Source organism: Oxyura jamaicensis, chromosome 24 (genome assembly GCF_011077185.1).
Source record: "Oxyura jamaicensis isolate SHBP4307 breed ruddy duck chromosome 24, BPBGC_Ojam_1.0, whole genome shotgun sequence".
In the NCBI taxonomy this organism is placed as follows: Eukaryota; Metazoa; Chordata; class Aves; order Anseriformes; family Anatidae; genus Oxyura; species Oxyura jamaicensis.
In genome coordinates, this window is record NC_048916.1 from 7,070,468 (window position 1) to 7,091,286 (window position 20,819).

Sequence of the window (20,819 nt, forward strand, 5' to 3'; positions counted from 1 at the left end):
ATACTCTTTTTATCATGCACTGTTAGTAGTCTCGTTATTTTCTTTTTATTATGAAGCTTAGCCCTCTGAAGAGCAGCCTGGCTAATTGAGGGGTTTAAATGGGAGGCTGTAAGTGTTTTTTTTTTTGTTTTTGTTTTTTTGTTGTTGTTTTTTTTTTTTTTGGGGGGGGGGGGGGGAGCTTTGCTCCCTGCAGTCGTGCAGGTTTGCTTTCACAGGAATGCTGTGGGCACTGTGGCTGTCAGCTGTGGCTTGCTCAATTAACGGTGCTGGTGGCACTGCAACAACAAGCACTGGCTTGTCTCTGTAGGGTTCCACAGGCTGCAGGTATTCTGCGCTGGTTTATTGTCATAGGTGATTTGCTTGTGGTGCTGCACATGCCTGTAGCTGTCAGGTTGCTAAGGGAGCTGCAGATGTGCATGCGGGCTTGCTGTTGTAAGGTTGCTTGTGAAGGAAGAGGGAGAAAAAGCCTCAGTTCAGAGCCTGGTGGAATAGCCAAGAGAAGCAGGAAAGCCTGGGGCAGCTCCTTCTCTTTTCCCTCCACAGCTTCCATAGGGCTGTGCCTCCTCTCTGTGATTGCTCACACGGGTTTGTTATTTATGGTTACTGATGCACGTGGGCAAGGGGTTAGTTACCATCAGATGACCATGCAGGGCACACCAGTGTCTTATCATAAGCTCATGTGGCAGGGCTTGGCATTTGTTTCTTTTCTTATATATAAAAGAAAAAAAAAAAAAAAAAGAAAAAAGAAAAAAAAAAAACATTGTGTCTTTTTTTTTTTTCCTTGGATGGAAAATACCAAGAATTTTAATTCCTTTTAAAGCCTGTATTATATCTACATCCATGTATATGTGCAACTGCTCCTTTATCTCACATGAGAATGATGATGTCTAGTTTTACAGAACTTGAATAATTCATCAGCATAAACACTTTGTGCCGAAAATACAACCATGCTTTCTGTAAAATGAAACCAAACCCAAGAATAATGTTAACAAATAAATAGATTTCTCGGGTCACTGGACAATTTTTGGAAGTAATTTTTAAGGGCCTCAGGCTGTGTCTTCATTGTGATAGGCAGGGATTTCCCACAGAAGCCCTGTGCCTATTGCTCCATCTGCCTCTGCTTCCATGCCCGTATGAGGAAGGACAAGCTTCTTGTAGCCTTTTAGCAGGCTCAGGCCTGCACATGAACTCATCAAGTACGAGTTTCTTCAGGAAATGAAGACTGTGAGTGCCTGGGGAGCCTCCATCCTTTGGTCAGAACAGCCTCTCCCTTGTCTGCTGCAGCGCCAGCTGCCGGAGTCCTGCCTCCCGCTTTATGGTCAGTTAATTTTCAGTGCCTGTGCACTCTGAGCGGTCTCACCGGCACCCATACGGGCAGAAAGCTGACACAAGGCTCAGGTAACCAGCAGGGAGCGGTGGGAGCTGCTCTGGTCCCCTTCCCACACGCCAGGCTGGCAGGTCAGCTGCAGGGAGCCAGGTGCTCTGCTGGGTCCATCCGCTCCAGTCCTGTCCCATGCTGTGGGGTTTGCTTCTAATTCCTCCTCTGACAGAAAACTTCTCCTTTTCAAAACACACCTGCATTTTATTTCAAGCAAGCAGTGCATTGGTTAGGCCTGGCTACCTTTTCTCTTTCCAGAGAACAAAATAGGTACCTTTTCCCCTATAAATACATTTATTGTGCGATAAGGAATCAAAACAGCATTTAATCCTGAAGATTAAAACCTTATGTTGTCAGGGGATTCTTATGTGGAACACTTACTTTCTTTGCATTTATTTTCTTTTTCTTTTCTGGTGGAAGCAGTTGTCTGTTTTTCTTGTCACAAACCAGAACCCTTCGTACTGCTCCCAGGGCTATTACCCTGTCACATGTTACCACTCTACAGAAAAAGGTATTAAGCAAAATAGCATTCTCAGAAGCAGGAATTGCTATTGTTAGCAAAACAATACCCGCAAAATAATTTCCTCCCAACTGAAGCCTCATTTCTCCTAGCAGCCAGAAAGGAGGGACAATTTATTAACTAGTACAGGGCTGACTGCCCCTTCTGACCCCAAGATGCTGCCTTCTTGAGACGCAAGGTTTAGCTGACTGGGGGATGTAAGGGATCTGCCCCATCACATATTGCATGGATGGAGCTGGATGGCATTTTTCAAATGAGGAAAACAACTGAGGTATCAAAACAGGGAAGGAATAACAGCCAAGTTATGGCCACCATTTTCTTTGCTACTCAGTTTTTTCAGTGGTTTTATCCCAAGTAACAATCAAAGAAAGTAAAAGGAAGACTCAACAAAAGGCATGTTCCTCTAGAAATACTCTAAGAAATGTGCCAGAAACAAGAACTTTGTCCATCCCACTAAAACCTGAGAGTTCTTCCTGCCTTTTGCAACTGTGTGGGATGAGTTTGTGAGGATCACAGGGCTAAGGCATTGCATTGTTGTTTTCCTATTACCTTCTATTTTAGTAGGCCAGATGACTGCAGATTTTCCCATTCATCTATCTGTAGAATAGAGATAGCAATTGAGGTGTTTGGGAGTTTGGGGATTTTGCCTTACATTTTTCTACATTAGTGTTGTCATGATTTCTAATGTCAGTTCTGAAGAATCAAAAATGTCTTAATGCAAAGACACGTAGAGCACAGATAAGAGCCAGCTATGCACTGCTGACAGATTAGAAATTTCACCCAAGGATGCTCTTTCAGTAGAATACTGGTGAGTTTTGACTGCCTGAGATGAAAGGCCAATGCCTCGCTTTTGTCTTAGGGCCAGCAGCTGCAGTGATGGGCATTCAGTCTGGAATACACCATTACATGTTTCTTAAATCTGTCATTTTGTTATTTTGTCTAAATTTGTATTCCAGTTACTGGAGCTTCTTGCACCTCTATTGGTTTGAAGAATCCTTTGATATAGAATTTTTTTTCCCAGTATTGGCACTTTAGAGGTAATCTTGCTATTGTCCAGAAGAGTTTATCTGAAATGAGTCACAAAGCACCAGTTTGGATCCACTGGCAATCCTAAATGTTCTTGTGCATTGAAATCATGAAAAAAAAAAAAAAAAAAGGAGCGGGGAGAGGAAGGAAAGGCAAAAAGACAATTGGTAGTATAGGGGAAAAATGTGGGTTTGTTGGGGATTATTTTTCTGACTGTAAGAGAAAAAGATGTCAAGCCTTGCAATAAATAAGCACAGGTTCCTGCAATGGCAGAGCGCCAGACCTGAAGATTCACTGCTCATTTTTTCAACAACAACAATTAGCCTCTTGAGCTAATGAGGGGTTTCATAAGCAACCATGAATAATAGTGCTTAGGGACTCTTGGCAAAAAAGGTGTTTTGAATAACATAGCCACCATGTCGTTAAAATCAAAGTAGAGACTCCTTGCACAGCAGTTTCCTCTCTGATTCGTTTCCTCGGAGGACAGGCTAGAAACAGTGGGCTGTCAAGCAGGGAGATGGAAAGGCTACAGAAATAACATCCAGGTGGCTGAGGTTTGTGTGGAGTGGTGTAGGTGGTTTGGTTACGGGCTTCTCCGACAGATCTCTCAGGGAAACAATGATCCAGTGCTGCAGACGCAGTTGGAAGTATTGGAATACAATGGCCACATTAGAAGACACAGAGAGACCCTTCGATTCCATTGACAGGGCGAGAGGGAATATCAATTTTATCTTTCTGAATTAATGAACTACAGTCTGAAACTTGCAACCTGGTTAAAAACATTATAGATTTCACCCGTCTGCCGCTCAAAGAGGATTTCTGTTGTCCCCCACATGCTCTCTGCAGGCTGCTAGCACTGCCAGGATTAAGCTTCAACCTGCATCCTTCGGGGAGAGGCGAAGCCGAGGAGGTTGTGTTGCTGCTGCAGTCCTTCACCCCGCTCCCTGGAGCCCTGCGGCTGCCAGGCACAGCACAGCCATAAATTCTCCATTTCCTTTGAGTCGCTCAGCAGTGTGGTACCCCATCAGACCCAGGCTCAAGCCAGTGGTATGCTCGCTGCTCTCCTGGAGAGGTGGTGAGCAAAGAGACATTCCTAAAACGAGTGGCCACCCAAAGGGATGGAGGGCCAAGCCTTTAACTGAAGCATCAGTCATTACACTTGTAATGTGGTCTTCACTCAGCAACATCTTCCTAAGTGTGAGGCAGCATCAGCTCTCTGATTTTAATTTTATTCATAGAGCCGCTATTACTCCATCTGGATCATGCGGGATGAATACTAATGGGTCTCTGGATTGTTTTAAGTGCAGATCTGAACCAGATACTTGCTTTCATTTTGTCAGGAGCTGTCGTTTCATACAGAGATTTGTGGAGTTTTCCTTCTAACGGATTTGGTTCTGGACACTGGTGTGTGGGTTTGTTAGGGGAGTGCAAATAGCAGAGAAATAGAGGCATAGGAAAACCTCTCTTCTAAACTGGTAATTATTAACTCCAATGTGTAATTGCACAGGAAGGGCGGCTCTGCTCCTGGAGGCAGATAGCTGAGGATCAGCTTCAGCCAGGAGCAGAAGTGTCGTGGCTGAACCATGCCCTGGATTCTGCTGAGTGCCCAGGCTCACCAGCCTGCTCCAGTCCCTGCCTCCGTGCAGCTCTTCTTTCACACATCTCACCCATCTGAACCAGGAGCTTGGCAGGGCAGAGACCTTCTCCTGTGCTGCGCTGCTGCAGTGGGACCTTAGGCCAGAGCACTCCTGTAATACAAATAACGATTATCAGCGATGAGCTCCTTTTTCTGTAGACTTTCCTCTTGCTCTTGAGGTCTCCCCACCTCTCTTTCCTTTGCAGGTTGATCTGTGCCCCTCTAATAGCTCTGGCTGCCCTTGCTGAGGACGTAACACGTAACTTCATGACCTTCTCACGGGGTGCACGGTCTCCTTGCAGGGCACGCACACTTCCGTGCTCTTTCGGTAATTGCACTGCGCGTGAGGGTGTCTCCAAGCCTGCTCCGAGGGCACTCCAGTGCTCGCAACGCATCCGAGGGGGGAATTATGCCATTTAGCAAAGAGGATTAATGTTTCATAACAAAAGGTAATTTATTCAATTGTATGCAAAAAAGGTAGCTGTAACGGCACGTACAAAGCCTGCTTTATTTTTGTCTATTGTATTATAAGTTTAATTCCTGTGAAAACATTGGTAACTCCATTGTGTACCTTTGGGGAGAACTTGACCTGTCCTAGCCTGGATTGGATTGACTTAATTAAATCCACTTGACTTTGACAGAGGAGGAACCTGATAGACTTTCCCAGGGAGGAGGCTTAAATGTCTCAGTGAATTGCGAGAGATGATGGGGCAGATGTGAGAGCACAGCAGAGGCTGCAAGACCGGCACTCGGCCTGTGTCCGGGCATCCCCAGGGGTGTGCTCCAACTGCCTGCCGCTGCTTTGGCAGGGCTTGCTGCAAGCACTGGCTCCTGCAGGCTTCAGTGGAGTGGCACTCGGGTCCCCTCTCCTTGGTGGGAATGGGAGGGAGGAGCTCCTTTTCTGCCAAGTTTTCCATCCTCGAACAGCTCCGAACACTCGTAAGGCAAGGGGTTATGATGAGGCTGGCGGCAGCTGAGTGGTCTCCTGAGAGGCCGCCTGGTCTCACTGAGGTTGTTAGATGTTAGCACATCAAGACAGGCCAGTTACTGTCCGTATAATTTTTACTGCTGGTGATGGTATGGAAAACAGTATGGAAGGCTACTTGATTTTCCAGACATCCAGTAACTTCTGTGCTGGTTTTTGGAGAGTGCCTCCATTCCTTGATGCGTGAACTGGCTGCTTTCAGCCTGGAACATATCGAAAGAAACTCAGCATACAAGCTCACCCGTCACTTCTAAGTCACTCTCTTGACTGTAATCATCAGTCAAAAGGGGAAAAATATATATGTTTTTCCCAATCAGTGTGTGAGTGAGTTGCTGGCATACAGCCGGGGTTTGGTGTACCTCCTGCACTGACAGTCTCTGCGGGTGTTGCACATCAGGACGGAGGAAGCCTGGCTGGTGGTGTTTCAGCAGCTGTCAGGTAGTCTTCATCGCAGTGTTCAAATCATTGTACAATATTGTTCACTGCTGGTTTTGCCAAAGTCAAAACCAGAGGTGAAAGGACAGTTGGGCAGTGGCTACGATCTGTATTTCCATCACTGCAGCACAAGGACAGCAGAGAGCTACAAAGCGTCTCCCATCGTCCTTGCAAGCAGAGAGCTCCCAGCACTGGCTTTAGCACACACCACCTGTGCTGAAGGCTGTGCTGGGGAAAAGCTATTAAAAATCCATATAAAGATGTAGCCTATATTAACCGCGTTGCAAACTGAATCTTGGTTTTGCTGAACCAGCCAAGAAATAAGAGCAATACCGTGTGACCGGTCAGCACAATTAAACACCCCGCTCTGAGCTCAGGATGGCTCCAAAACGATCCGCAAAGTCAGCAGCAATGGCAAGGAGCTAATTGTCTGAGGAAACCATGGTTGGCGCGTGACTACTGAAACAGAGAACTTGGTAAAACAATTACTGGCTGGAAATTGTCATGTTTTTTTCAGAGAACTTTTACACCGCTCTGGAGAACACAAGCCAAACAGCAAAACATTGGGAACCTAAAAGCACGCTGGGAATATTTGCGCACACTCCCCTGATTTTTACGGGCTCTTCAGTTAGCTGTCTGACATCCTCCCTCGCCCCTTAGCCCTCCCTCACCCTGCCCATCCATGGACCATTCCTGGCCTCCCTCCCCTCCAAGGAACGGGGCTAGTGGCCCTGGGCAGAGCTTGCCGGGGATTGCCCTCGTTCAGCCGGGACTGTGGCCAGGTGTGGGGCACCAGCTGCAAGCCCTTGGCCCACTCAGACCTTATTTAAGGCCCTAGTGTGGGCTACAGGATGGTGGTGTGTGTGGCTTGAGGTGCCATTGCTGGTCCAGGTAAGCACAGACAGACAGGCTGGTCTCCTGGCCAGGGAGCAGCTGTTTTGGGTTTCATGTGCTGGGTACATCCACTGGTTTGTTGTGCTGGTTGTCCTAATGTCCTCTTGCTAGTCCTTCCACCTGCTCGCTCCCTTTTTCTGCCCTGACTGGTGGGGTTTGGGCTGCAGCTGCCCACCTACTTCTAGCATTGCATGCTGGCTGGCAGCTGCTGTGTTTGCTGAGCCTGCTCTGCCCTCTGTGAGTTGGGGCACTGGTGCTGCTACCACCAGTGATGAGTTTGTGAAAGCCCGTGATGCTTCATATTGTCTCTTGTATTTCAAAGCCCTGTGTTTTTCTGCTGAGTTCTCTGAAAGCAGCTGATCATCTGTCTTGCTGAAGGATTTTGTAGGGAATGCAGCTATTTGCCTCTGCATTGTTTTTGCAGTTACTGTGAGCCTGGAGGAAGGGCCCTCTGTTGGGACACCGCTTTCATTGCGTCTTTGCTGGTCATGTCAGCAAAGAGAATAGCAGATAAATTGTGGCTGCAGACAATTAAGGGTAGTGTGCCTCTGGGATTTGTACCAGATCCAGGACTATGCTGTATAGTCATTAATGATCTAGAAAAACAATAAGCAGTGAAATAACAAAATTTGTAGATGATGCACAGCTATTTAGAACAGGCAAGTTTGAAGAACGGAGAGAAATTGTGAGGATGTCTACCAAAGCCTGGCAAAGAAGCACTGGCTTGTAAATGACTTTCAGTTTGACCAATGTAAACTGATGAATGCTGGTTGCAATTATCTGAGCTATTTGCATGTATTTCTTTATTCTAAGCTAACACTGTAATTTCAGGAATCATGCATATGTTTATGTTGGAGAAAAACTCTGCACCTATAATCTAAAAAGACAAGAAATATAGTATTCTTTGAAGCATATGGCAGGTGGAAAAAACAACAACAGCAACAAAAAACAGCCCTAGAAATACGATGCTTTAACGCAATGGCTTATTCTCACCCAGAAATGTGTGTTGAGTTCTGACTGAGTTACCTCCAAGATTCAGAAGAAATAAAAAATGATAGTAATACTTTTCTGAATAAAATATAATTGCTCTGTGAAATTCCCTGCAACAAGTTATTACTGATTTCAAAGTGCTTGGCAGAATTCATAGAAAAATAGATTAGAAGATACCTTATTGGTCTCAAAGTTCAGCATGCTGCACTCCGCAGCACCTTTGTCATAAAGTCTTTCATTTTTTTTCTGCCCAGTTTCAAGTATCTCTGCTTAAGATAAATTGCATAAAGGAAATTGAACCTTTGTTCATCAGGATAAAATGCAAACCTCATGCTCACAGAGCTCCAGAATAAGTTTCTCTGATTTCATAAATATCTATTCCAAGGACTTTTGCATTATGCTCCTAGAGCAGCTGGAAGTGGCAGTTGTGCAGGTGGGGAACTGAGGTGTGTGGAAGGTGGCCGCAGTGTGGGAAGTGCTGGGCTGAACCTGCTACCAATGATTTGGTCTTCCTTGGTGTGCACTTGCCTTTAGCTGGTGGACTTGATAGGATGGTTGAAAGAAATACTTGGGGGGCTGCCAGATAATGCAGTAATTCCAGGACATCTCCTGGTACAAGCCTCCTATTTGTCCAGTTTATTTCTTCTGTAACTTACTGAACTCAGAAAAGAACCAAGTCTGGCTCTAGGCCAGAGTGATTTGCTTGACTACAAATCTTCCACCCTGGTGTCTCCATTCTGGTATAAACAGGAAGAGAAAGATGGAAGAAAGAAGGACAAAATGCCCTCCTGGAGACTGGCAAACTAGAGAATTACAGCAGGTGGACGAAGTATCAGTTTGCCTGACTTGATCTCCAATTCCCTTACTGCTCACAACCTGTGACATTGCTGCTTTCCTCCCTCCCAAAACTGCAGTGCCCCCAATTAAACCTCCGGTCCAGTGTGTCTAAAATGTGCCACGGGGATAAGTTACCAGCTCACAAGATTCATGGTATTGCTTCTCCCCCAATAACTAATAATTCCAGAGCAACATTCAGAATTGCAATTTATTCTAGTTGTAAAACACAAAGAAGGTAAATCACAGAGAGTATAATCATTTCTTACTTATAAATCAAGCCACATCTAAAAACTTGTCCTCTGCATTCTCGAACAGACTCTTTGATATGGCGGCCAGCAGGAAAGAAGAGGGGTAAGCTTTCATGTGTGCACATTTGAGGAACTTGTAACATTTAAAGGCAAGGCAAGTCTACTTGGTGGCTATCTGAGAATCCACCCATGAATTTTTAGCATGCTTCCCCAGCCCATCAGTCAATCCTGAAGAGCCCAAAACTCTGTTTTCCAGCATGGTCTTTATGATACTCCATTTCCTTGCCTTGCAGCAGCCCCTTTTTGCAGTTGCAGGCCCCTGTGCCATCTTTGCTTTGTGTCCCAGCACTGCACCCCATTGCACTGGCCCACCTGCGCTTACCCCAGTCCATGCTGGTGCACGGTAGTTCAGGAAGCCTGCTCTGCAGAACGGGCACCTCCCCGTGAGGAGGCACCTGGTAGGCTACCAGTGATCCAAAATTCCTCTTCAGTCTTTGGTACACAACCAGGATACTGAGGGATCTTTATCCCCTTTCACTAAGGACTTCAAAGCTAACCTAAGTTATTATAAGCTGTATCCTTGTGTGTAATAACTACAGCCCAGTTTGCAGATGGAGACACTGGGAAGTTAAGTGACTTCTCTAGGGAGTCGCAGTGAGTTGCTGGAGAGCCAAGGGTGATGCTTGTAGGAGAGCCTTGCTGTTAGCATGGGTCCACACATCTTCATAGCAGGTAGAGAAAAGATGAAAAGCAATTTCAGTAGTTGGTTCTGACTTAACCACATCATTATGGAACTGAAGCTTGTTTCCATGCAGTATCAAAGGGAGTAAAGCATGCCCCAAAGACAGAGCTGAATGTGGAAAATTGTGTACTTACAGCTCAGCCTTAGGGGCTTGGGGAAGGGACAGTGTTTAAAAGCAACCGAGGCAAACTCTTACAGTCTACAGCGTCATTAGTATGCCAAGTCCTGCAGGGCTTCCCGCATCCTCTTGGACTTGATGAAATTATAAATCAACCAGCAAAATTCCTTTTGGAACAGTCTGCGCTTCGGTCCAGGGCTGCTCGCCAGCTCCGTGCGGACAGAGCCTTCTCCATCTGCACAGGCAATCATCTGAGTTAGTTTCTTTGGTTTGGAAATGTGGTGTCATAATCAGGGAAGGTATGTACCAGATATTGAGCTGAAACAACTCAATTTACTGTGTACTGATAGCTGTCAGCATATATAACACCATTTTCTCTTCATTCCTCTCACCCTTACCCACCCCTTTTGCTTTTGCTCTTATCTTCTCATTGTTTCTTTGCCCTCCTCTCATTCCGATTCCCACTCTTCCAACATCTCCCCCTCAGCCTGGGTTTTAATTTCTCCCCTCGGCCCAGGGCTGGGAAGCATGTTCTGCTGCTTCTGTCTGGTCACTGGAAAACCAAAGGGTCCTTGGCCCTAGTGAGATTCTCTGGTCCTGGAAGAGTTTCCAATCTTAGCTGGACCAGCATGGCTCTGATGGAATTTATGCCATGTTTGTAGTAGTGAGAATGAGATCAGGATCTGTGCCATTATATCCATACAAACCTTTGTTTCAAGAGAACACTCTCATTGTCAATATTATTGTTTGCAATCAAGCACAACACAGATGCTGCTCTAAGCACAGAGCTGGGGGTTGGAACTATATATATTAAAATTACCATTCCGAAAATTGTTCCCTTCCTTGTGTGGGCAAGTCTCCCTGCCCCTGTCACTGTCTGTGCAGCAGAGATAATTGTTGGGACATTGCTCATGGGACAGGACAGGATTAATATGTTAAAAAGCCCTCTCTGTTGGATTAGCTTTTCTTCCCTTCAAATTGATGACAAAGCTTGCATGGCCTTCAACTGAAGCACTCACACTGCCAAGTGGTTTTGAAAACCATACCTTACTCTTTGCACAGCACTCTGCGGGTGCTTGGAGCAATCCAGGAGCACAGGGACAGGCTGCAGCTTTGCCACTGGTGTTAATATCTTCTCCCTCAGCTTATGCCTCTCTTTTTTTGTAGGAAGAAAAAGTCTTTACATTAGCCAGACCCCTTTCCTGTGCTGGTCTGTGCTACGAATGGCCTTTTTAAAAAAGAAATGCACAATTGAAGTTTACAGTTCAGTTCCCAAGATTGTGGGATTCAGCACTGAAAGCATCTGCATCTCTTGTTAAATGAATGTGTATTTACTAGAGAAAACACTCTGCAAGTGGGATTTTTCAAGAAACTGAAGCAGCTGATGGGAAGGCAGTGGCACATATGTTTCTAATTCTCTCCTATTCTTCTGCATAGCCTAGACTTCAGTGGCCAAGGTGCCACTCGGGCTGGTGCCCGAGTCCTTCTGAACGTCAGGAAAAAACACTCAGCTGTTAGCAACAACGTCCGGGGGTCTGCTGCTGCTTGGCCACCTCCCTCGATGGTCATAGCTTCCTTGGTCCCGTGGCATGTTTCTGTGGGATGGGAGGTGTCTGGCAGCCCGCAGTGTGCTTTGCTTTCCCCCGCTCAGCCCTGGCGGAGAGGTGCTGAGCATCGCACGCCTCCCTCCTTGGAGCATGGGGCTCTGCAGCCAGGCAGGAGGCTGGCCCAGGTGGCAGTGTCACCCCAGTCCCCGCGTTCTCCTCCTCTTCCTCAGGCCTGATCCTAGCCAGAGCACGGTAGAAGAGGCTGGGGCTGGCCAGCAGGGCCATAATGAGCCTGGGACTCAGCCATGATGATGAAATCTTCAGGCATGAGACAGTAATGAATGGTAATTCTTCAAGCCCAGCCATTGCTCTATTTTTTTCCCCCTTAACAACTGAACTGATTAGAATGAAACTTTGACTTGATTAGTGATTATTGTCTCTGTATGGCAGTTGCTTGCAGCCCTTTCATTTCCTTGGTTTGTTTTTAAAAAAACATTGGCAGGCATTTCATCCCCTGATTTAATGCTTGGGTTCTCTGCTCCATATTCATTTCTCTCTCCCTCTCTTTCCCCCCTCACGCTTAAAGGAATCCAATTATTGTTTTATTGTTATTTAGTGTATAAAACAGGGACAGGACTTCTGAGGTGTCTGTTCCCCTTGATTCCTATCACTGGAGGGAAAAACACACACACACGGGTGTGCCCTGTTACGCAGGGGGATGGAGATGAAGTTGCAGCAGGCCCTAATTACAGAATAATATGCAAGAGCAGCTCCATATTTCTTTCTCCAGGGTTTCAGCTCACTGAACTGCTTTACTCTTAAAGCTCCTACACATTGGAGGCCTATTCAGCATTATTTCTGTTAATTATTGGCATTAGAACAGTTTCTAGAAATCCTGGATGAGGCTGGAGCTGTTACTATGATGATTTATTGCCTTCTCTCATCCCCTAAGAGGCCCAGCCGAAGCCAAGCCTGGCCGCAGCTGCTACGTAGACAGAAAGCACGCGGTGGTGCTGATGCACGGTGCCTCCCGCTGAGGACGAGGTCAGAGCAGGCGGCTGGGCAATGTCAGGTTTAAATGCTGAATATCACTTGTACCGGGGCATAAGGCAGAGGCAGCAGCGATCCTTGCAGCAGCTGCTTGTCACATCCATGCAGGTGGGCATCTCGGGACGATGCCCAGGACTCTGCAAGCCCTGGTGTGGCCTCCTCCACCGGAGATCCCGTGGGATGCCCACCCTGCAGCAGCCTGTGCTGCTCCTGGTTCTATGCTGAGCGAGGCTTTGGTCTCTGGTGGTATCGGGTCTGATGCTAAGTCACCCTCCCACCTTTCACCCACCCCACGAAGCCTGTGCAAAATATTTATAGTGGGGACCAGCTAGAACCCAGCTCCTTCTGGAAATGCAGCTCGTGTGCTGCATATTTCAATAACAATGACTTACTAAATAATAACTGACATTTACCTAGCTGCTTCTTGTCCTCAGAGTCCCCAAGATTTGGCAAACTTTAATTAATAGTTGTTTTAATAGTTAAATAACCTTTATAACTGCATTTCATTTATTCAGGGCCCATCAGAAATAAAGTCATAATGATCTGAGTCAAGTGATAAAACACAACATCTGGTTTAATGTTTGCAGGCTATTAATGAACTGCGTAACCAGGCAGGTGAACAAGGTATTTATTTATTTTTCTTCTTGTAAGAACATGCATTTTTGAGAGAACTGCTGCTAGGTACTGGTGTTTTCTCTTCTGCTTCTGACACTTGTTCTTTTCCAGTTATGAGCTGAGGCTCATTGTGGTGGGTCAGCTTTCCCTCCCTGCTCTGGGAGTTAGGGGTATGGCTTGGCAAGGCCCCTGTGGGCAGCAGGGCTTTTCCTCTGATTACGCTGTGGTTTTCTGGAAGGTGGAAGCATGCTGTCCAGTGGGTGGGTGGTGGGCCCACTGTTGGTCCCCTCTGTGTGTTCCCACTAGAAGGGAAGGAACCTGGCTGCTTTTGTAGCAGAGCCCTTCCTTGTTCTGGTCCAGTTGCCCTGGCAGTGTGCTTGCCAGCTGAGTGTGCCGGGTGTCAGGGAGTCCTGCTATATCAGAGATGTCCGTGGACAAAGTTGCAGAAACACTGTTGATTTATCTCTGGATACAATCTTTGCCATCTGTTTTTATATTGCTTTCAGCACAAGATAAGTAGTTCCCATATAGTGCGTGCTTCATAGACTGTAAAGTTCATGAGTCTGCAGAATTTATGATAAGGCAGAAAACTGTCTTAGTGCATCATTCATGTGAGCAGGGTCCAGAACAAACGTTGCAGCCTCCAGATGTTTCTCTACACTCAGGAGGTGGCCATCCACTGCCTGTACGTGCTGCCAGCAAGACATGGTCCTCACCTCCTCCCATTGCACGGGGTCTTTCCGTGTGACTTTGAGCAAGTTGTGTCCCAGAGTCCTGGGCCCTTATGCATGCACTGGCAGCAGCTGCTGAGGTCAAACCCTCTGTTCCTGAATGATTCTGAGAGCCTGGCTCCGAGCAATGCAGGGGCAAGCGCAGAACTGAGCATAAAGAGCCTGGTCTGTGCCAGCCGCAGGGCAGAGCCATCCCACCCGCCTCAGGCAGTGGAAGAAGGGAGCCCCTGGCTGGCTTCAGCTCGCCGCAGGAGTGTTAAACATTCTCCCCTGAACTCCTGACTTGGGTTTCTTTGTCTTTTTCTGCAGCCTATTAAGACTCCATCCTGACTAATGTTGCTTAGCGCAGCTCCCACTCCCTGGTTCCCAGAGCACAGTCTGCACAATAAAATTAGCTTCCTCGGGCGTATTTTTGGTGCTTCCCCCCCCCCCCCCTCCAACATTACCTATTAATTGCACTCAGAAAATATTCCAGAAATTTACTTATGCCCTTGAGCTATATTCATGTTTATTTCCATAACTCTTTGATACAATATTTGTCTTTGCCTGAAATAGTTTGCCAAAAGGAAGGGAAAGGAAGAAGCAGCATATGAAGGATTTGGATTACCTCACATCTGCCTTTCTTTAAGCAGCCCATATGGGAAAACATATTCTTTTGCACAGAATTTGTTAAAGGTTTCATAAAATGCATTGCATACACATTTAACACAGAGCCTAACAATATTTATATTTAAAATGGGTCCAAACAGATCAATTTGGCGAGTGTTGGAAACACGTAGGGTGGCAGTGCACATTGAGAATGTAATAGTCTTGTTATCTCTTTCAGTTTGTGGGATCTGTTCCTGCCATAGGTTTGATGGGAGGAAAAAGCTATCCAGCTTGTTAAGTATAAAAATCATAATGTATGCAGTTCTGTGAGCACGTTTCATCTGTGAAGCTCAGAAAAGGCAACGTTATCCATGGTCTCCTTTAAGACAAAGTGGTTGAGCAAATGGGAATCGACATCAGCAGATACTTCATGTTTCCTTTGTGTTGGTGTAAATCATGAGAGGCCGCCTGCAAACCTCTTATTCCTGTCTGTGAGTAGTTACTCACATGAACAGTGCCATCGACTTCATTGCAATAACTCAGGGCAGTAATGACTCGTGGGCTCATCCAAACCACGCAGCCCTGTGGGGTGACGGTGTCTCTGCTCCCTGAGGGCAGCAGGGAAATGGCAGGTTCATGGATATACTTGCCGTGCTTTCGGGGTGGCTGTGGATCCAGCTGTGGGTTTATACAGCTCAGGGGCGTTTGGGAAAGCCACAACAAGCATCTCCTGGCAGAACAGCTGCAATGCTCGCTGTCCAGGTTGTGGTGTTGTTGATCACCTGCCTGATGAAGCCATAGCTTGGTGTCTTTCTGGGGGCACCATATTCTGCTGCCTCCTAACAAACATCCAGACTTGTTCAAGTGCTATGACACACCAGAGCTGGCCTAGAAGAGAATACATCTTGCTGCGAAATGTCTTATTTCTGAATTGTCTTTAATATAATAATTTTAAAAAATCTCTTCCCTGCCCCTTGTGTATTTCATTAAATGCACAGCCCCAGTATCTAAACAGGAATGGATGCTCAAGTTTAACAGGTAAAAGGCAAAAGCAGAAACTGAAGAGAGCTAATCAAATTCGATTAGCTAGTTTCAGACTTCACTGGGTTTTGTTTGGTCTGGTTTATCTGAATCTTTATTAGATAAGCTTGAATTGGCAACACTGGTGTATGATGCAATATCCTACGTGATCTCCATCCGAATTGGCAAGGGGCAGCTCACCAGCCCTGCAGCCATCCTTCTGAGTGCTGCTCACAGCTAGCTCTGCCTGCCTGGAGATAATTTTATTTAATCTTGGCAATCTTCCGCTATATACTTAAGTAAACAAAGATCAAGCTACTCACAACCTTAATTAGGCTACACATAAATAATAGATTACTGGATTAGCCAGGAGTATAGAGGAGACGTGAGAGTACGAATAACAACAACAAAAAAGCTACCAGTATTTTACTTGCCGTGTAACCACACAGCTCATCCCTTTTCCCTGCCCCTTTCCACCCAGTGGATCTTATTTGCTCACTGCAAATCTGAGGAAACAATCTGAGTGCTCATAGAGTGGCAGAAAGGTGGATTGTTTGGAGAAGACATCACTGACTGCTGTGAGGAATGGCGTGTGTAATGCTGGGGCTGGGTGGACGGGGAAAAGGAAGGGGTATGGTACTGGTGCATGGGTACACGCAGCTGGCAGCCAGATTCTCCCCTCACTGCTTGGAAAATCAACCCCATCTCTCCCCAGTGAGTCTGAAGTTTTTTGAGCTGTACTTATGAGTGATTTCTGTGTCATGACTAGGATACCTTTCAAAGGACAGGCTTTTTTGAGGACAGCACTGTTTCTTGCCAGTGATGCTGAGCTAAGCACTGACTCTATCCTTATAGACATGCCTTTCTGTCTTCAGGAAAAATACTATTTTTCCTATTCCTCTACCCTTCTGATACATTTACTGGTACACCAGGCAGTCTTCTGTAATGAAGAACGGTTTTGCACTCCTCTGATGTGCATGAATTCATGCAAAGTTCGGTCATGGTGGTGTCCAAGCAGGCCTTGTGAAAGGCAGGGTGCTCTGCTGCTGGCGTCCAAGGAGACCACCTGTGGCTCTTGGGTGCTGCAGACTGAAGGCAGAGGTCCCACATGCTTCCACTGGACACAGCAGGGCTTCATCATACAGCATCCTGGAGAACACAGGGGCTTTCCAGCAGATGCAATTCTTGCTGCAGGTTTTGGTTTGCCAAGGAGACAGCGATTTGGAGATGTCAGTTCCTCTGGGCTACTGTTGTGGGCTGCGCACCTCTGTTGCAGAGGACAACCAAAGTGAGCCCTGACCATTGCTGCTTCCCTCTGCGCTATCAACAACGGGTGAAAATGGTCCTTTAGCCAGGCATATTACTCACTGACACCTTCTGTCTTTAAATGATAGAGTGATTCAGCCGAGTCAAAAATAACTCTCTGGCTGTGGTAGTTCATCCTGGATCAGCAGTCCATGTGGTCTCTATCTGTCAACGTGTGTCCTATACTAATGATGTGATAGCTTTGAAAAGTTGAGCTATTTACACAAGGTCACTTTATTAGTAGGGAAATCGCTCTTATGATAAATGAGCACTCTGCAGCCTGTCACAGGCGTTCTCCTGTCCCGCTCAGCAACTTGCTCAGCCCTGCTGTGGCTCAGCTCTGCAGCCTTAGCAAAAAATACACCTTCAGTAAGAAAACACAGCAGAAAAAAGTGCTGGTGGGTGGCTGCTTTCTCTTCTCATCAGTGCAGCGCCAGGTTGAGGGAGGAGGTGAAACATCCCTGCTCTTCACTCTGCAGAGGCGGCTGCTTCTCCAGGCTGTCTGGGTTTCTGCGTGCTCTGTGCCGCAGCTCCAGCCATGGGCAGGTCGTGGGCGATGCTGGCGAGCAGCCCAGGTGGCCCTGCCCCAAGCTGTGCCCTCCACGCGGTGGCAGGGCCTGCCTCCCTGGCACAGTCTTGCTCTGCTCTTTCCTCATTCCCCCTTTTCTGTCTTGGGTGTGTATGTGTGAGCATTGACTCCAAAATACCTTTCAAAAACTTGGTTGGCATTAGCTGCACAGAGCTGCAAGCTTCTTGGATGCCAAAGTCTCTTAAAGGTGGGGAAAAAGCTACTATATCATTTGGGTACTTCTGTTGATATTTGATTATTCTAACTTGGGTTTGCCTGTGAATAGGGAGGTCTGTGTGTCCTCTGTCCCTGGTGCAGTCTGAAACCCTTTTCCCTGCTGGTGCTCTGCCCAGCCCCTGGGGAGGGGGATGACTTGTGGGGCAGCTGGGAGGCATGCTCAGGCACACGGCGACCTATGATAACTGGGATACGCCAGCAGAAGGCATAAAATATTGTAAGAAGATATTTTTCAGGCAATGTGCTGACACAGCACCATCTCTGTTTCTTAACTGGGAGTGATGTATGAATTATCTCAACCTAAAGCTTGAAATATACATTATAGTCCATATCTTTCTGTGTTTTATTTGGGCTGTAAAGTGATACCTTATTATTTCTCCCTTCTGGGCATCCTTTAATGAATCTAGATTTGAAAGTGGAATATTTATTATATTTCAGGAGGTTATCCATGGAAGAAGAAGAGTAATATGCAAATTTGCAAGAAAGCTTTTTAAAGTTACTTTTATTAAGCAAAATGTGCAAGCGTGCATCCCTCAAGACACTGAATGAGTGTCCCTAAAAAGGGATTTACCAGGGATGTTGGTGGTGAGATTCTCTCTGGGAAACTACCATGTTCTCCCTCCTCATAAATGCTCTGTTTTCATCCATTTCACGTTCATGTTTTTAAGTTACGCTATTTTCAGTCAAGACTATGTGTTGATGGCATACTTGTCCTGGAAGGTGGCAGACCCTACTGATCAGCGACACGGGCTGCAAAGCTGGCTCCTGCCTTCCCTGACATCCAGACGCAGGAGCTGAGAGAAATACTGTGTCTCTGGAGATGCAGGATCCCTGCCGAGTGGCATTTTCTCTGCCTGATGTATTGCTCTGCACCTGTTGCCAAGCGATGAGGTGCGAGCCTGCCAGCCGTGCTGCGCCCGAGGAGCGAGCCCGATGGCACCCGCTGGGCTGCCGTGCCCTCCTGGGGACGGGGCAGCGCTTCCAGGGGTGAGCTGCTGGAACAAGAGCCGGGCCTCTTCTGCCACTCGATGCTCTGTGTCCATCGCATCCGACCCCGCTGTGTGCTGCCCGTTCTGGAAGCAGTGGGCACGTTCCCTGCAGCCTGAGCGCCAGAGGAGGCTGAGCAAGTGTTCAAGTAGTAGAGACTCAACCATGTTAATTTGGATAATATTAAGAAAGAAAAAGTAAAAAAGTTAGCACCAGTGTATATTTATAGCCTGGTTAAAACTGCATTGTGGAGCCCTGTAGCAATGATGTGCTGGAGGTCTGTGGTTGCTCTAACAGGTCCTGTGGTCCAAGCCACTGCAGGGGAATGCTAAGAAGGCAGTCGTAAAGATGTGTTTGTTTTCTAGACTCTTCAGTCTGGTCAATTTAGTGGCTTGAAAAAGACAGAAGAGTCTTATTCCTGTAAATAAACCTCCACACACCTATTTGTAAACAAACACATAAATCCAGGTTTAGCAACATAGTTAAATGCTGTTGAAAGTTCTCAGCAACTCCCCCCTTGAGGAACTGTGAGTTTCAAAACCATGGTGAAAAAAAGTCTTGCAGCTGCAATGGTATCAAGATGAGCCCAAGCTTCGTTAGAACTAATGCCATTTGTTTAAAAATAGAAATATTATGCAGTCTTTCAGCAGCAGAAATGAAATAAGCTATTAAAGGATTATGATTCTGTGACTTCAGACCTATTGTAGTCTTAATATTTCATGGTGCATTGACATAGAGTACATAATATGCTGAACAGCACTGTTGGCTTCAGCTGTTGCAAACAGTATGGTGCAGAAATAATTGAACTAAAAAGAAATTACAGCTACTCAGAGGTAGCAACTCTGCTCTGTAGATGCGAGATTGTAGGTGCTGAGCCAAACATGCACTTAAAAAAAATAATAATTGTTTTTGATGGAAAAAATGTAGGTGGATTCTCCTTTCGCTGGCATGATCGTTTATGGTTGGACCAAGTAGGAGTCAGATGCTGCACTGCCCTGCCCGTGGGGGGAGATCTGATTTGTCAGCAATATATAAAGGCAAAGAGTATAGAATAGGAGGCCTTATCTGTACAGAGAATGACCTTCATTTAAGGAACGCTGGTGTGAATCGCTGTTTATGCTTTTAAGTCTCAGATGTATCATCCAGTTACTGCAGCTTAGCAAGTCGCTGTTTGTCAGCTGTGCTGTTAAGTAACTGTACGCACTCTTAAACAAAACCCAAACAGGGCTAGTTTCCATCAAAACAGCTGTCTGGACAGACTTCTTATATCTTAACCAAGCTGTATTTTAAGTCAAACTGGGTAAATATGTGTAGGCGATTCCTTGGGCTCAGATACTGCACATCAGCAGAAAATCTCCTGCAGCCCTGTGTGACTGCTTTGGTGAAACATGGGACTGCAGAGGTGGCAGGGAGAAAGCGACTGGGAGGGGATGCTGCACAGAGGCATCAGGAGCCATCCAGGGTGCTGCCCTAGGCACCTTGGGCAAACCGCCAGACCCTGCTCACCCCTCTGAGTGCTGTCGACCCCGTCTATGGCTTCTGCCACCCCACAGCCTCCACAGGAGCATTTCAGGTGCCTCAGGGTACTTGAAGTGGCACAAGCTGCCTGCACACGAGCAGCCGAATGGCACACGCCTTACTCCGGTCATAAGCAGAGCAGTTTCGTGTTGGTGCCCCCTAGGACCAGGTCTGTGCTGCCTTCCTTTGCAGCCCTGCTGAATACAAGGTGGTGTAGATTTATGCAGGACCTAAGCATTGCATGTTCCTTGTGGTGGGTTTCTGTACCACAGTGACTATATGTTTTCAGCTCAGCCTTTTGTTCTCCCCCAGCTGCCCATCTTATCTGTGATCCCTCCCAACTGGGGGAAGATTTTACTCAAAGGATGTTTGGATACTAAACTTTCTCTTGTCTGACTGAGGCTTGCCCAGATGCAATATAAACAGCCAGTTAATTTTCATTGTTGTCCCCTCACCCCCAATCAAAAACACACAGTTTTGATTCCTGTATCATGTACATGTCATCCATTCAGAGGAAGATCTATCATTTGGGGGTTTTGATGCCTATGACCAGTAAATCAGAGGGTCCTGCCCTTGCTAGCAAGACATTTTAACAAGCTTTTAGGGAGGTTGTGTGAGAGAGGGAGAACTGAGAAGCAGTCTGTTTTTTAGCCTTCTGAATTCCTTTATCTGCCAGTGGCAAATGTCTTATCTTTTTAAATACCCTACTTTTAAAATTTATTATTACGGTTGTGTTTAATACAAATTTCTCTGTTTTGTTTTTATCTAAATAACATCAGAATCTGGGAGGGAGGAAGCAATGGCTTGCGAGAGGTTAGGACCTTTGATTTTCTCCTTGCAGCTG

At 46.4% G+C, this 20,819-nt stretch overlaps 1 long non-coding RNA gene across 3 annotated transcripts; it reads left to right on the forward strand.

Moving 5' to 3' along the window:
- Window positions 1–6,746: 6,746 nt before the first annotated feature.
- LOC118178105 lies at window positions 6,747–19,152 on the forward strand. Of its 3 annotated transcripts, XR_004756069.1 has the most exons (4): window positions 6,752–6,871; window positions 12,309–12,400; window positions 12,994–13,021; window positions 17,909–19,152. It is a non-coding gene; the product is annotated as an uncharacterized LOC118178105 (long non-coding RNA). The 3 variants fall into 3 exon arrangements; XR_004756070.1 differs by lacking the exon at window positions 12,309–12,400 and having other exon boundaries at window positions 6,779–6,871; XR_004756071.1 differs by lacking the exons at window positions 12,309–12,400; window positions 12,994–13,021 and having other exon boundaries at window positions 6,747–6,871.
- Window positions 19,153–20,819: the final 1,667 nt, after the last annotated feature.